Here is a 15698-nt window from a genome sequence, read left to right on the forward strand (position 1 = left end):
TGTGATAAAAGTGGTGCTTAACTATTCATTCTTTTCCATTTTTCAAGGCAATTTTCTCAGAATCAATTTAGATAGTCCTAAAACAAACTAGTGGGTTCACATTATCTCTGACCTTGGGGGGATAGCTTAATTGAACTACAATTTGACTGTAGACATGAAACCCTTTTATAAAGAGCCATACGATCTGGACAGTCTCACTGTGTATTTTCCAAAGTTGAAAAACTTTTTTGTTTAGTCATGAATAAGTTAATAAAAGACCTACATGATTGTTCTACATTAAAAGTGGTAACAGAAAATAATACTTTTTGCTTTTGCAAATCAATGATTTTTCTTTCATCTGAAAATGACAATAAAATCTAATATATATTATATATATTATATATACATATACATGTATTTTTTGCCTTAGTAGTCAGAAAAGCTTAATTCAGTGCCCTATCATGCTATTTACCTTACCACCTATATCTTGTAACTTTTGGGGAACAAGGAATTAAGCTCTACCACCTGAAGGAAGGAGTATCAAAAGAATTTGTGGACATAGTAATTTAATAAATATCTGGGAGGGAGTTTTTATGAGGCTACCAAGCATTATTTTAACTCTAAATCAAGTTCTTCTTCCTCCAAGTAGATTTTCTAAACAATAAGGATTCTCATCCTTGGAATGTCTCACACACAGTGTGTATATTAGCACATATCAATCTTTGTTCACTATGAGCTACCTGAAACACACATTCTCTTTTTTGCCATGGTCCAATGGCTGTGCTCAGACTTCTAGCTATAATACTATCGTTTTTCATTCCAATGGTCAAGACACACTGGATCTAGCCATTACCTCTCATTTCACAATCAATCATGCATGTCCTTGTGCATTTTTGTCTCTGTATGTACATGTGTGTGCATGTGTGTGTGTGTGTGTGTGTGTGTGTGTGTGTAGTTTTCAACTCTTGCATTCTTTTTAGGTATAAGAGTTTTCAAGGATGTTGGAGTCAGCTATACTTATGTTGGAATCTCAGGTCTGCCAAATATAACTATGAGATATTGGGTAAGTCATTTTATCTTTCCAAACCTTAGGTTTCTTTGGGTCAAATAGAAATGCTTATACCTACATATCCAGATTGTTTTGATGATTAAATTAATTGATAGAGGCAAAGCTCCAGTAAGAGTGTCGAGCACAGAGGGGAGCATATTAACTGTGGTTTCCTCACCATGACCAACCATAGTCATAATCCCAAACCTTGACTGATCTATGCTTTTATACATCTTCTGGAGCTATTGGTTTTCACACTGTAGTTTGTGGAGTCCTTAGAGGCTACCTGGAAAAAACTTATCGATGGAACATTAAGCTTCTACTTCTGCGTCCTCCAGAACAGTCTGAATTGAAGTATTTTATACATTAATTTCAGCATAAGATTTTCGTTCAAAAAAAGTGAGTTCTAAAATTTATTACTATTTTTTTAATTTTTTTATGTTTACTTTTGAAAAAGAGAGAGCACGAACAGGGGAGGGGCAGAGACAGAGGGAGACACTGAATCCGAAGCAGGCTCCAGGCTCTGAGCTGTCAGCACAGAGCCCGACGCAGGGCTCTAACCCACGAACCACGAGATCATGACCTGAGCCAGACACTTAACCGACTGAGCCACCCAGGCACCCCTAAAATTTATTATTTTTTTAAAACCTACACTATAAATTGCAGAGGGGAGAGGAAATCTAGTATACTTTTCTTTGGTCATAACTCAGTATAGACCATGAGATTGTACATGTCGTTGATGTTCAATAAATGTCCAACCAATAAAGGAACTAAAACTCATTTTGGCTCTTGGTCTTGTAGCAGAATGTGGAATATTTATCCACTGATTTTTAATATCCAAAACCACACATGACCTGCCTGAAGATGGTTATATGGTATCCTTAAAAAAGATCAACATAGGGCACCTGGGTGGCTTAGTCAGTTAAGCGTCCAACTTCAGCTCATGTCATGATCTCATGGCTAATGAGTTGGAGTCCTGCATTGAGCTCTGTGCTGAAAGCTGGGAGCCTGGAGCCTGCTTTGGATTCTGTGTTTCCCTCTCTCTCTGCCCTTCTCTCTCTTGTGCTCTGTCTCTCTCTCTCTCAAAAATAAACAAACATTAAAAAAAAAACTTAAAAAAAAAGATCAACACTATAAATTGATTTTCTCAGAGACCCTATAAACATTGGGCTGTTGGCACTAAATTAAATATATCATTGGGGTGCTTGGGTGGCTCAGTAGGTTGAACATTCGACTCTTGATTTCATCTCAGGTCATGATCCCAGGGTTGTGGGATCAAGCCCTGTGTCGGGCTCCATGTTTAGCATGGATCCTGCTTAAGATTCTCTCTCTCTCTCTCTCTCTCTCTCTCTCTCTCTCTCTCTCTCTCCTTCTGCCCTTCTCCCCTGCCCACACTCTCTCTGTCTCCCTCGAAAATAAAAAATAAATGTTTTATAAAAAATAAATAAGTAAATAAACAACCAAATAAGCAATTGATTGATTGATTTGCTGAGTAGTTTCTAACTGGAAAGAAGCTGTGCTCCTGAAACTTTCTGAGGGCTTATAAAAGTTTATAAAAATTCTTCTAGTCTCTGTAAATTCAGTTTGGAAGTTGTATTTCACACACTTACACTCGTGCAAGTGCACTGAGACATATCCCAAAGCAGATACCAAACTGCCAATAGTATTTATTACCAGTTTATAGACTATGCGTATTTCTTATTTTTCCTCTTTGCTTATCAGCCTGTTATAATTTTTCCATAAAACTTAATAAAATGTATTTTACCAAGATAGTATATGAGGAAAAGAAGAGAGGCAGAAACAAAGAGAGAAAATTGAAACATATTATTGAAATTGAAAGCACAATATTGAAATCTGCATTCACATTTCTTTCCCTAACAGATTTTCTCTGCAGTCCTCCTTGAAATGTTGTTCTCTGAAGCCCTCTGTGTCTCAGTTTACTGGTGGCAATGTCATTTGCAGCTACTTTGCATCTCTGGTAGACAGGCATGGTAAGTCAATGCCCCTAGTGTGCCTCAAGAATTACAAAAGCCATCATCCAAAGGTAGTTATATACTTAACAGACAAGCCCCTGAAAAAGGGACAAACCTGACGATGCTTGAGGATTTTGCATATTATTTGGACATTGCAACTGTTTTTGAAAAGACAAGAGAGTCATAGAACTCTAAAGCAGATTCAGAAAAGAACATCTATTCCATCCTGAGACAACTGAAGTTCAGAAAAGGGGATGTGATTTTCCCAGGACGATTTATATCTTCCCACGAGAGCTTATTCTTCACCTTTTCTTGGCTGCTTTGCTCAATCATCACAGCTCTGTATGGTCAGTTTTCTCTTTAGTTGGTTTTTAGAAGCTGTACTTTTATTTCATTATCCAGGTAAATAAGACCAAAAGCAAAAATACCTTGGAAACAAAGCTGTACCTCATTTCTTCTGCCATGATTACTTTGCTTAATGACCTAAATGCACCATCACTTTGGTCAGGCTATTGATTTATCAAGTAAGAGGGTGTTATTGAAAAGGAGTGAGTCAGAACGTCCACACAGAGAAATGTTGCTCTCAACACACTATGAGCAAGATGTTGGGGGTGGGGAGAGGGAGAGTGGAGGTGGTACACAGGGAGTTAGGAAAAATAAAAGACTATGTTTAAGATATAGAAAAAAAAATTACAGTCTCCAATCTGCTCAGTTCACCCAGATTATGGAACAAAGACCAAAGCCAAGTGATCCCCACTGGGCCTTGTCCTTTTGAAACAAATCCCAGCCACATTCTTTACCCGTCCAGGCCTGGGCTGCCAGACTTGCACTGCTTTTGATGAAGCCAAGTATCCTTGTTTGCTACGCTGTCATAACAAATTATCACAAACTGTGTGCCTTAAAATAGCAGGAATGTATTCTTTCACTGTTTTGGAGGCTAGAAGTCCGAAATCAAGATATTGGTGGGGTTGGTTCCTTCTAGGGGTACAGAGGGAGAACCTGTTCCATGGCTTTCTCCTAGTTTCTGGTCATTGTCAACAACTCTTGGTATTCATTGGCATGTAGATGCATCACTCCAGTCTCTGCCTCTCTCATCACATGGTATTCTCCCTGTGTCTCTTCTCCTTTTCTTATACGGACCCCAGTCATGTTGGAGTAAGGGCCCATCCTACTCCAGGATGACTTCATATCAATGATTCCATTTGCAATTACCCTATTTCCAAATAAGGTCACATTCTAAAGTGCTGGAGCTAAAGACTTCCACATATCTTCCTGGAGAACACAATTCAACCCATAACAGGGTGCAATGGACTTTAACTGAGCAAAGAATGTGTTTCCTTCATTGTGAAAAGGTCAGTGTCCAGTTGGGATAATCAAATGTGGCAGCTTTGACATTGATGTGTGAGCCAGTGCTACATGAAGAATGAGGAGAGGGCAACAAGAAGGAACACTAGGGGCATTTATGAGAAGGTAAGAGTGAATCAAGAGTGGTTAAGGTGTGAGTTTGGGGCAAAGCAGATGAGGTGAACAGGGGAACCACCCCTGGCTCACAGGCACTTCAAGAAGTGTTGGAAGTCCTAGCAAGCCCATGGAATGGAAGAAGTTAAGTTCACCACTGGAAATTTTGAAACGGTTGAGCACAACTGCTTCCATGCTTGATAATTCTAGTCTCTACCTCCCTGTTTGCCATTCTGTGTCCTATCCTTACAAATACATGTGACGGCCACCATACTACTCTTCCTCCATAATTCATTAGAGTGAGGGTTGCAAACAAAAAAAATTCTACAGGGGCCATATGATAAGAGAAGCAAGTGAAGTGGACTGGGTATAAAATACTGAGAGTCCATCGATTTTCAGTTGTTTAATTGGTACTGGGTCTCAAAGCTGGGGAGAATGAAGAGAATGTTAGAGAAGAATGTGCCCCACCTTTAGAAGGAGCTGTGTGGCTACAGCTGCCAGATGGAAGTGTGCAAGAGGGTGCTGACAATGAGGGAGGTGGGGGAAATCCGACCTCGTCTCCTCTTACCGAGCTGTGAGCCCACCGGCCCCATCAGCCTGGGGCAGCCCCTTGTTCTAATTTATGCAAAGTACAGGAGTATAGACAGAGAGCTGGTTCCAGCTTGCTATTGTCAGACTACAAAGTGTACTCTGTTTCTAGGTCTTTGGATTTTTGAAGAGAAGCTGGAAATCTGCAACTTTGTATGTAATCTCCTAACATTTCTACATTTTAAAAAATTTTATTTATTTTAGAAAGAGGGAGAGAGCACATATGCGAGGGTGGGGGAGAGGAGCGAAGGCGGTGGGAGGGGAGAGAATCTTAAGCAGACTCCACGCTCAGGGCAGGGCCTGACATGGGGCTTGATCCCACAACTCTGGGATCATGAACTGAGATGAAATCAAGAGTCAGACGCTCAACCAACTGAGCCACCCACATACCCCATAATGTAACTTTTACATGGTGGCTCCAATATTGTAAAAGCCTGCATAGACCAGTGAATCCATGGCAGCAGGCTCTCTGCCCCAGTGTGTGAGTCTCCTCTGGTGGGCACAGAGGGGATGGCACCACACCAGTGTACTAATGTGCTATCAGAGGGTCACAGGTGAGTATATGTATAACCCCTGCATCCTAGAGGACTTCAGAATTAGTCACACCAGCCCAGTGTCTCAGTGGAAAGGTGCTGGCTCTCCTGGACCCTCCCATTAAGGTAACCCCTCCAGAAGGCCTCTGAGTGTGAATTATTGGTGAGTGGCTGCGAATTACCAGCTGTGTTACCTAAGGCAAGTCATTTAACTTGTCTGGACATTTGTTTTTGCATCTGAACCAGCTCTCTCAGAGGTGCTTACAATGATTAAATGAGATAAGGTTTGTGAAGCCCCTGCATATGGCTGTCATTCAGTGCATGGCAGCAGCCATTACTTTTCAAGACTTGACTGTCTTGAAGGGCATGCTGATACCCTTTTCATCAGGAAGGGCTGCCGCTGCATTCTTATTCTTGTCACAATCAGACTACCCCCTTGAGTAACAATGCCTAATATCCTGCCGATAATTGTTACAGCATCCAACTGTGGGGATCAGAAAACTTCATCACCACCTATTATTTACAGGCATAACAAATTTAGTTATATTCAATCACGTGAAAGGAACATAGAAATGGTTTAAGATACTATTTCAATTTCCTCATTTACCAGATGAGAAAACAAAGGCTGAGAGAGAGAGAGAGAGAGAGAGAGAGAGAGAGAGAGATTCATCTGTGGCCACACAGTGAAATATTAACAGAACATGAAATTGCACTTTATACCTGTGTTTTTTGTTTTAATATTGAGATTGAAAGAATTTTATGCTTTTAATTGAAATTTTGAACATTGTAGATGTTTCAAACATGAAGTAATAAATGTATTCTTGATGGATTTGGCAATGAAATACCAATTTTCTGATCTGAACTAAAATGTAAAAAATAAAAATACACTGTCCAAACCATACCCCCTATTATCCACCCCATCTTTGAAGGGAATGAATTGTATTAGAAACATCTTGCTTTTGGAGGCAATAGAAGCTGTATTTAGCTTTTTGAAGTGTAGGGTTGGCTTTGATCTCTTTTTGGGGGGAACCTGGGGAGCAATGTGCTGGTACCTTCCTTATAGAGATGTGAAGATTACATGATCAGTACTTGGAACTTATTAGTCCTCAATAAATGGTAGCTTTGATCTCTTCCTTTTCATTCCCACATACTACACCCTATATACCCCATTCCTGCCCAGAAAACAGACATAGACTTTACACTTCTACACTGTACTAGGGGCATTTTGGGGCCACACCAGTGTCTTTTATTTTGTATAGATCTGGAAATAGTACAAGACTGGCCACCGTGAACATACTCAGTAAAAGTTTGTTGAATTTAATTGACTTACTGTGCTGCATTCAATCATAAGAATTTAGATTATGCTCAGAGCACAAATTCATTCACACATTTGTTTGTGTGTTTATATCCCACCAAATGCTACAAAGGATTTAAGTCTACTTAATTGCTTTAGATAAGATATAAAATACTTGATCATATTTACCCCTGTGGCCACTTTTAAATGTCTCTGTTACGACACACATGTGCTTGATACTCTGTTTACATGTCAACCTCCTGAACTATACTGTGAGCTTCTAGAATCTAGAAGCCAAGACAATATCTTAGTGTTCTTTGCATCTGTCTCAGTTCCCGGCTTTGTGTCAGGCATATGTCAAGTATTTCATTAAAGTTTGTTAAACTAAAGAACCAGGTTATTTGAAAGAAGTCTGGAGAAGAGAGAGAGGCAATGTTTTTTTTTTTTTTAAGTTTTTAAATTTATTTGGGGGGGGGGCGGGGAAGGCAGAGAGAGAGAGGAAGAGAGAGAATCCCAAGCAGGCTCTGTACTGTCAGTGCAGAGCCTGAACTCATGAACCATGAGCTCATGACCTGAGCGGAAGTTGGACATTTAACCAACTGAGCCACCCAGGCGTGAGGGGCAACTGTTAGAGGCAAGTGTTAGTATACCTGATAGAACAGGTTTCAAGAGTGGGCAGAAGGGGAGAGGACCAGAGCACAGGTGGAGGGATTAATCTTTGATAGGGAGAAGTCTAATAATAAGTGGGATTTGATTTCTCTCCAACATGACCATCATCATTTTCCTTTTAGGGCTATGCACACAGCCAGGCACTAAATATTTCCCAGTGATTATTACCAAAGCAAGGCCTGGGAAAAACATTTGTAACAGAAAGAAATATCACAGCAAACTATCCTCCAAGAGGGCTGGAACCAGTATCTGTGTTTATGTTATAGATTAAACTGAATATGACTTTTTAAAGAGAGAATTATAATTTTCTCACACAATATTAATCTTTACTACATAACATTTTGAGAATGGAACAGGTCCAACAGAGAAGAGAAATGAGTTGCTTAAGGTTCCAAGTCACATAAATGATAATAGTAATAAATATCTTGACACTATCGAGTAGCAGTTTTAGAAATATTTCATTTTTCTTCATCAAAAGTTCTGTGGGGGGTTAACAAAGCATGAGTTGTTACTTCCCTTCCAACATGGATTAGTCATGGATTAAGTCATTTGGAGTAGACCAAATTCAACAATACTATTGTTTATGCATTAAGCAGCAGCAGTAATGTTACAGGCACAGGGCTAGCTCTGGGGGACACAGAGATAAATGAGGCATAAGCCCTATCCTTATAGAAATTACTTTTTAATTACCCCAAACCCAACTAATTGAAACTTGTCTGTAGTCAAGTTTGAGGAGAAAGTAGGCAAATAGGAGGATGAGTTCATCTTTGACGATTCTGCATTTTTTTTTTTTTACAGCAGCAGAGTATCTCTTAGGGCTGTTCGGCATTGAGCCCAGTCTTCCACACAGCAGCTGACGTTTTCCATTTCTGTGATGACCCAGTGCTCCTGTATAATCCTCTCAGACTGCACTGGTGGGCACACGCCCTCCCCTCCCCTTGGAGATCTGAAATGTGTGTATAAACAAGAAGCACAATAGAAACACCTGTGGAGCTCCCCTGGGGGTCAGGTGTGTGGAATAGCTCTGGAGTTAGCACCCTTGTTCTGTGCACTGGAGAATCTGTTTCTGATTTGGACCCTGCACAGGAAGTGACTTGAATTGCCAGATGGAATTTATATGTTCTTTTTCAACTTCTCTCACAACTGCTCTCTTCCTTCTCTCTACCCTTTCAATTGCCAAGGCTCTTGCAGATAAGAATACAGATAAGAATACAGATAAGAATTAGAGAGACAGGAAGCTGCAGCATGATGCATGGCCAGCATTTTGCAGAGCAGGATGGAAGGAAACAAGGCTTTCTAGGCTGTGCATCAGTGGATAAAGCCCTGGAACTTAGAGGTGTACTTCAAGTACAAACTTTTGGGCAAATGCACAACAAAGCTCAGGACTTAGTGGAAAGAACCTGAAAGAAACAGTGGACATCCCAGTATCAGGGCTGCCCATGTGGCTACAGTGTGGGATTCCTGAAGAAAGACACAGACTTCCCTAGGTAAAGGGTTGATTGTCATCAACTCCCTAATAATGAGACAATGCATTTATTCAATGTGAACTGCATGCCAGGTGCCGTGTTAGTCTACAGACTCGATCCGTATTTACTGTAACCTGATCCAAGACAAGTTTTTAGATCACTACTGTGATTATCTTAATTATATGAATAAACATAGACCAGAGAAGTAAAGGAACCACCCAAGAGTTCATGGCCAGAACTCAAACACACATCTGTCTAACTGGCTTTGCTTGTAACCATTATTTTCTACCACCTTGTCAGAGAAGATCAGGAAACTGATAGCAGAATCCATCATTGATCCTTTACGATCTGTTCTGTCCATTTACAGTATACTGTATATAGTTGCAAGTCACACAATATACTTTTTTTCTACAAAGTGTGTTCAGTCACTTATAAAAAGCCCTCTGTCCTTTCATAAAATGTAAGTGCAAAACAATACCTGAAAAACTCCTGGAGATAGAAGACAAAAATGACAGCAAGTAATTGTAAACTATAAAAATTGGGACAGCACTTATTTGCAACAGAATCAGCTAGAAATGCTCAAACTGAAAAATAATGAAAGGTTAGGGCCCAAAAGTTCAATTTGGCAGCAGTGAAAGGATGGAAAGTATGGGAGAGAGATACTTAAATGAATAGGTTTAGTATGCATTTAACTTGAGTCGTAGGAGAGGAGAGAGAGAAAATGCAGAGATGATCAATTATCAAATATTTCACTGTGATGCATTTTTCTAGTACATTTTATCTTTTCTGAGACCAGGATTTATCTGATAACTGATAGCCTCCTACTTTTACTGAAGCTAGACAACTGTTATCTATTATCATTGCCTGTGCATATGTGAATAGCAAAAGTGCAAACAAAAACTTGGAGGAAAATCCCTGAGACAGTAGTGGAACACTCTTTCCACTTGCTAGAAAACAAATGGTTATGGGAAGAGGATGAAGGAGATCACACAGGCATGTTTAATGACATTTTCCAAAGAGAAGTCACTGGTAGGCTAGTTCTACATAATTTCAAAACCAGATTAGGAGCCCATCACTAATGGCTTTTAGTTCCTTAATGCAATCTTTGAGGAAAAGCTATGGATGCAGAGTAGCCAAAAAGTAATTCAGAAGACTTAGATTCTTTATGGGAAAAAAAATTTTAGGAATACCTGTGTAGGTAGTTTATTTTGCTTATGTTTTCCTTGTTGGGTATTGCAATGGTTAGTTTTATGCGTCAACTTGGCTGGGCCACAGTGTCCAGATATCTGGTCAAACATTATTCTGGATGTTTCTCTGAGGGTGTTTTTTAGGTAAGATTTGAATAAAGGTTATACTTTGGAGTAAAGCAGATTGTCCTCCATAATGTTGGTGGGCCTCACACAAAACACTGCAAGTCTGAATAGAACAAAAGGCTGGCCTCCCCCACATAAGAAGGAATCCTCCAGGAGACTTCCTTAGGACTCGAACTATAACTGTTTTCAGATTCTTCAGTTTGCTAGCCTCTGTCATCAGATTTTAGACTCACAAGCCTCCATAAACACATAGCCAATTCCCTAAAATAAATCTATCTGTCCATCTACCTATATATACACTCACCGATCCTATCCCTCCATTTCCCCACAAATGCATCCTACTTGTTCTGTTTCTCTGGAGAACCATGATTAATACAGATATGAGCAATGATATATAACACAATTCTGTCTAATAAAAGGAATTCTGTCTAATAAAAGAAGATACAAGAGGAATGAAAAGCAACCGAAATGGGGGCACCTGGGTGGCTCAGTCAGTTGAGCATACAACTCTTGGTTTCGGCTCAGGTTATTATCTTATGGTTTGTGAGTCCAAGCCCTGTGTCAGGCACTGTATTGACAGTGCAGAGCTTGCTTGGGATTCCCTCTCTCTCTCTTTCTCTCTCTCTCTCTCTCTGTCCCTCCCCTTGTGTTTTCTCTCTCAAAATAATTAAATAAACTTTAAAAAAAGAGAGAAAAAGAAAAACAACTAAAATGGAAAATGATGGGAATAAATCTAAATAAACATTGTATATTATAATAAGAATTTTGTCTGAGAGATAAGATACAGAACAAATTCACAAGGAAACGAAAACACATAAGTGAGAAGGGGGTAAACGGAGCAAAAATGTGTGATGATCTTTGTTTAGTCTGGGAGGAGGTAAAATACCAAGGACCATTAGACTTTGGTAAGTCAGTGATGCATGTTGTAATTTCTAGTGAAATCACTAATAGTAAAGGAATATATGCATCCAAACTGATGAAGAAAAATGTAATAAAAAATAATCCAAAGGAAGGAGACCAAAAGGGAAAGAGAAGCCTAATAGAACAAGCAGACAAACAGAAAGCAAATATTAGATTGAACCGTATGAAATTATTGGTTTGTAGGAAAAATGGTCAAATATTGGCAATTTCATATAACTCAAACAATAGTGAGATATATTTACACAAACACATAAAGAATAATGATAATGTTGGTATCAGACATCACACTAGCAACACTGCATGAGTTCTGGGTGGAAAGGATACTGAATACAGAATTCTGAATACTCAGCCAAACCAGTAATCAGTAGTAAGAGCCAAATTGAGACATTTTGGGACTAGGAAGAAGTCTGAAAGTTTGCCTTCCACACACTCTTTACTTAAAAAAAAAATTATTCAAGGAGGTACAATAGCAAAATAGAAACCACATCATGTAAATAAAAATACATGGATTATAGTAAATAGTTGGTTTACTAATAGTTGGTTTACTAGTGGTTGGATATAAACTAAGAAGTAAAGGAAGAGCTAGAAAAAAATGAAGGGAAGCTGTTTGGAAGATTTTCTATCAAAGGGCAAAGTCTTCTTGCGGACTATTGTTTCTCAACAGGGGACAACTTTGCTCCCTGGGAAAATCTGGCAATGTCTGGGAACATTTTTGGCTTCCGCAACTGGAGTGGGGATTGCTACTGGCATCTAGTGAGTAGAGGCCAGAAATGCTGCTCACCATCCTATAACGAACAGGACAGCCCTCTATATCAAAGAACAATCTGGCTCAACGTGTCAAGTAATGCCCCAAATGGGAGTCGTGTCAACTCCAATGTAGAGTATTACATTTCCTTCACTTTGGATAGTCATACTACTTAGTTTTGTACATATGATTTCTATGTAACTATAGTAATAGCATTGAGAGTCCTTAGTTGGTTTATGTAAAAGAACAGAACATGTTATATAATATTATATAGTTTAATATAATAATAATAATAATAATATAGTATAATCATATATATAATGAAGAAAAATTGATGGTGGAGGAAGAAAGGATGGAAAGAGTACATATTACAGATTGCCTGGGGATCTTATTAAAATACAGTTTTTGATTTAGGAGGGCTGGGGTGAGGCTTGAGATTTTCCATTTCTAACAAGTTCCCAGGTCTTTTTTCTCCCTGGTAATATTTATTTATTTGTTTTCTTTATGTTTTGAGATTTCACCAGGAAAGTCTCCACAACAACAACGTATTGATCATTTATTTTACGTTTACTATTATTTGAAGACAAGTGTCATCAAATGTGTACCATGAGAGCCCCTTTTGTCAGACTGAAATTCCTAGTAAGCAAGAAATAGCATTTAAATAGGTTTCCCTTTAGTTTCTTCCTTCTGGTTGTTTTCTTTTCTCTTTCAGAGAGGAGTGAGAGCTTTTGGATTGCATTGTGTCTTGATTTTATATTTATCCCCCCTCTGGTCTGGATTCCTCTAAGGCCAGTGTTTTATACACATGATGATGCTGATGTAAGACATTCATTCATGTATTAATTTCTTAACATTTAGTGATTGCTTGCTGGGTGCCACATTCTGTTAAGGGCTGGAAACAAAATGGTAAATAGACCATACAAGTCTGGTTGGAGTCTTTCTGGGAAAGCTTTTGTTGCTTTCTTGAGAAAAAGAGACATGCATCTGGAGAAAACCTTGCACTTTCCTTTTCTTCGTGCCTTGAGCATAGGAAATGACAAGAAAGACCTAGAGGATTGCAGAGAGAACATTTCCTCAGCATTGCTCAACTGCTGAACAAACATTAGCAATTAGTTATCTTTAGATTTCTAGCTAGGAGAGGAAGTACATCCTCATTCCTTAAGCTTTTGTACTTGGGTACTCTTCCTTGCAGCTGAAGGCATTTTTGACTGACACAGCATACACAAGTGATTAGGAACTGGATGTTTCACAGTGGTGTTATCAAGTACTTGCAATAATGGTTAATGATCTGCACAGCAGATTTTACATTATATATAAGTGGTAACATGGGAGGAAAGGATATACCTTTATTGCTTCCAATAACAGGACTAGAACCAATGGACCAAAGTTTCAATGGGCCAAATTGAATTCAACATAAATTAGAACTTTCTAACAGGGGCACCTGGGTGGCTCAGTTGGTTGAGCATCCGACTTCGGATCAGCTCATGATCTGGAGGTCTGAGAGTTCCAGCCCCGTGTCAGGCTCTGTGCTGACAGCTCAGAGCCTGGAGCCTGTTTCCGATCCTGTGTCTCCCTTTCTCTCTGCCCCTCCCCCACTCATGCTCTGTCTCTCTCTCTCTGTCAAAAACAAATAAACATTAACAAAAAATTAAAAAAAAAAAAGAACTTTCTAACAAAGTATTCCATTCATGGAGTGTGCTCTCTTGCAAAGAGATTGATTTCTTAACCATTAAAATTTTCAGGAAGAGGCAGCAACACCATAGCTTAGGATTCTAGCATTGTGTGGAAGGTTAGAGGAGGAACTCCTAATATTCCTTCTTACTCTAAGGTTCTAATACCACTTTTCAACAATGAGTGTCAAAATCAAAAAAAAGTTTTAAATCAGAAACTTCTTTTAAACCGTTAAATCTCAAATTCAAATAGCCAGAGCACCCCGGTTCCTTAATTCTGATTGGGATTTTGTCAGACAGAGATAATAGTAGTTTTATCCAATTCCTACTCAAAAATGAAACATTTCACTTACATATAAAATGTGATTTTTTTTTCTTTATGAGTCAGTAGGTAAAGAAAATGAAACTATAGTACAAAACCTAGATGTTCAAACATATTGAAGTGGTAAATTTACACAGGATTAATAAAAGCCGTGTACTAAATGTGTAGTATGAGTTTCAATATAGCAAAAGAAAATAATACTTTTAGCTAAAAATAGCCTGTAAACAATTACAGTTACAATTCCAGGAAATCACTTATCTTGGCATTATAGACGAGTCCAATATGCTAAAAGTAATTTTTAAAAATTTCAACAGAAGTTATTATTAAAAAATTGCAGTATTTAGGGCTCAAATGAGAGCCTTGCCGAGAATGGCATAGCCATCTATCCCTCTGCCTACACAGAGGGAAAAATGGCATACACCTCTCAGGTTATATGACTCACTCACTACCTGAGAGATATAGAACATATGACCCAGGCCACTCCGGAGAAGTCAGAACATATTTTAAGAGATAATTGTAAGAAATAAATCACTTTTTAATTGCTGGTTAAAAAAAATTGTTGTGCCATTTGTACAGACAGTGTTGGAATTGTGTTCTCCTAAATTAAGCAGTTTGCATCCCTCTGGGAAGTGCCAAACATGAACCATGATAGGGCCTCCCATTGGAGTTCTTGAGCACAGGAAAACACCAAACCAAGTACTGGGTTATGTACAAGGTGAACAAAAGTGACATGACCTTGAATTTCATACAGCTTCGAGTCTTATTGCTATGAGCATCACATAACTAAAGTGCAGTGGAATATGAAATACTGATTTATTCATTTTAAGTGAAATAATTTCTTTCTTGGTTTCCCTACTCTAAATAGAAACAGCTCATTACCAAGAAATGCAAGTTTACTCACAAATAAGTCACTGGGTTCTGCCCAATGTTTATGGCTATACAAACCTATTAGACTATGGCTCTGATTATAGTTAGGTGAAATAAACCCAAATGACATTTCTGAACCTTTTACAAATAAGTTAATTTTAAAATGGCAAATCTAAGGTTTCAAAGTTGGCCTCATGAATATTTACAGTGGATATTTTCTACTCAGCTTTTTGTTTTCATCTAAGGTATAGGTAGTTTCATGTTTGCATCAATGGTTTCTTCTAATTTACTTTGACATTTCAACCAGTTATGAACGCTTCTTAATGTACACCTGTGGATAGGCTAATTGGCCCCTTCACAAATAGACATATTTGAATACAAAGGGTCCATTTTGCTACATGTGTGCTAATGCTACAACTGCCTTCATCAATATAATAGTCTGAAGAATTGGTTACTCAGGAACAGGTTTTCTCCCTTCCCCCAACCCCAGCATTTTTCTTTCTAATGATACTTCTAATTGAAAAATATTCTAAATCCAAGCCACTTGGATTGCTGAGTCATGCTAAGTTGTGCAATATTATGTTACATTCCATCTGGCATTAGATAATATGTTAGGATGTAGAATCTTGAATTTTAATTTAAAATACGTTTCAGATAGAGATAGATTTCAAGGTATCATGAAACTACCTATAGTTCAGGATTTATCTTGAATTCTATAGATAGCCTTTACAATGGCCACTATAAAAGGAAAACATTTTTACATTCATTGTACCAAATGTGCTTTCCATGTCCAAATGTTAAAAATTATTGGCATTCATTTGAAGAACTTGTTAAGCATCTAAAATTTTGTAC

Source organism: Lynx canadensis, chromosome D1, assembly GCF_007474595.2.
Source record: "Lynx canadensis isolate LIC74 chromosome D1, mLynCan4.pri.v2, whole genome shotgun sequence".
NCBI classification, from domain to species: domain Eukaryota; kingdom Metazoa; phylum Chordata; class Mammalia; order Carnivora; family Felidae; genus Lynx; species Lynx canadensis.